The sequence below is a fragment of the Sceloporus undulatus genome, chromosome 2 (genome assembly GCF_019175285.1).
Source record: "Sceloporus undulatus isolate JIND9_A2432 ecotype Alabama chromosome 2, SceUnd_v1.1, whole genome shotgun sequence".
In the NCBI taxonomy this organism is placed as follows: Eukaryota; Metazoa; Chordata; class Lepidosauria; order Squamata; family Phrynosomatidae; genus Sceloporus; species Sceloporus undulatus.
The window spans coordinates 197,820,323-197,822,662 of NC_056523.1; positions in this window are offsets into that span (position 1 = coordinate 197,820,323).

Consider the following 2,340-nt stretch of genomic DNA (forward strand, 5'->3'; position numbering starts at 1 on the left):
GATAATAGAGTAGGTGTCAATGCTTCCAGGACAGATTATGCTCTTGCCTTTCACCAGGGGATTGTTCCTGTTTTTATAAGAGTTAAAGTACAGGAGTTATTTTGGCCCATAGATAAGTTGATCCAGGTTTTTCAGGTCAATGTTCTGACTAAAATTTCTAGACATGTACATGAGTATATCTTGACTCCTTCAGAATTCCTACACTTCTCAACAGGTCATCCAAGTGCCTCATCTGTGTTGCTGAAGGATATGTTGTTGTTGTCTGCCTCCAAGTCACTTTTGACCTAGGGAGATCCTAAGGCGAACCTATTGTAAGGTTTTCTTGGCAAGTTTCTTTAGAGGGGGTTTGCTATTGCAATCTTCTGAAGGTGAGAGAGTGTGACTTGTCCAAGGTCACCCAGTGGGATTTTATGCTAGAGCAAGAAATTGAACTCTGGTAGCATAAAGTAACTCAACAGATCATTTACTGGCACCTTCTGGTGAAAGAGTCTCTAGTAGCTACACTAAGGTTCAAAACATATTGCAGAAATAACCTCATTTGAGACTGCTTTAACTGACCTGGCTAAGTTAGGGAATTCTGGGAAATGTAATTTATTGTGTCACTATATCTCTGATAGAGAAGGCTAAATGTCTCACAAAACTACATTTCCCAGAATGCCTTAGCCTTGAGACAAGGCAGTTAATGAAGTGTCAAACTGGATCATTTCTGCAGTGTGCTTTGGATCTAAGATTCAAGGTATAATTGTGGGATGACTTATAGATATTCAGCATTTCCTTGGATTGAAGCACACAAGCTGTGCTTTCAGTAAAATGAATTATTAACAAAACATACTGAACAAGAGCTGCTATTCTGCCTAATAAACCTGCCTTGACCCGTAACACAAGAAAGTATATTTACTTAAATGCTTCAAAAACAGTGGGCTCAGATATCTATCATCACAGTAAATAGATGATATGACTTTACACAGCCTTCCCACTTAATCCAACTAAAGACACCTTGCATAAACTTTGCTAAGAATGTTTAGAGCTTCATACTATGAAAGAAAGTAGTCTAATATACTGCAGGAGACTTGCATAGTCAACTCTGCTTCTCCTTCATTTAAAAAAAGGCAAAACCTTAAGTAGACAGAATGAAACAAGGACAACAACCTTTTCATATTGCAATACGATTCTTAATTCCTTTGCTCTCTGTGATGCCACCCCTTCAGTGTTCAGTATCCTGAAAAACCCTAATGGGATTTCCCATTTCACAGGCAGACTAACCATAGTGAAGCATAGGCTCAGCAAGTTTTGCCCTTCTAGAGAAACTACCATAGTAACTGAAAGTTTTTAATAGTTGACTTTCATTAACATAGAAAGCAGAAATCTCAGTAAATATTAACTTTCCCAATCAGAGTTTATGGAATTAAAGAATTTCATTTGGTTCATTTTGGAGTAACAACCAAGATTTACATATTTTTCACAAGTTGATAGAAAAATAGGATTTTAAAAATGTGATAATAGGAGAAAACAAAGCTGACAGATCTGTCCATCCCCATCACAAAGACAGAAGACCATTCTCTACTCGTTCTTCATAATCCAGTTAAAAAGCACCCCCAAATTCTTCTTCCAAATATTTTTTTACTTTTGGAATTCTAAGTTAAATTCTTGTTAATCCCTAGCAACGATGCTCCTCCTGATGCAAACAGCATTTGATGTTTCATATTCAGACTTTAACCAAAGGGTTGGAAAACATAACCTCACAGGAGAATCTGGGGACATCCCCACGTATACAGTGCAAAGGATTAACATCAATGTGTCCCTTTGGCTGCCTACCAGTTCACTACTGCCTTGTTGCTCTTTTAACATTTTTAAACCTACTTAGCCCCAACATCCTTTGACTTTCTGACCCTCTTGCCCTCCTCAATGCTTCAGTGTAATCCGGAGCCATTAGGGAAGCAGTGAGGTTTGGAGGCAGTCACAAGTAATGACTGATTGAGTAGGCTTTCTTGATGCCCTTGTTAATTGCTGTTAAGTCAATTTTGACTTATGGTAACCCTATGAATGAGATATCTGAGTCAACAGCCCTGCTAAGGCTTTGCAAAACCAGGGCCCTGGCTTCTTTTACTGAGTCTATCCACCTGTGGTCTTCCACTTTTCCCAACCATATTGTCTTTTCCAGTGAGTTGGGCCAACCCATGGTATGTCCAAAGCACAACAGCATCAGTTTAGCCACTTTGGCTTCTAGAGAAAGTTCAGGCTGAAATGGAAGACACGACCTGGGAAAGGAGGACCTCTGGTCACCCTGCCCTTGAGGTTTCTTCCAACTCTAGTATCCTATAATAATAATAATAATAATAA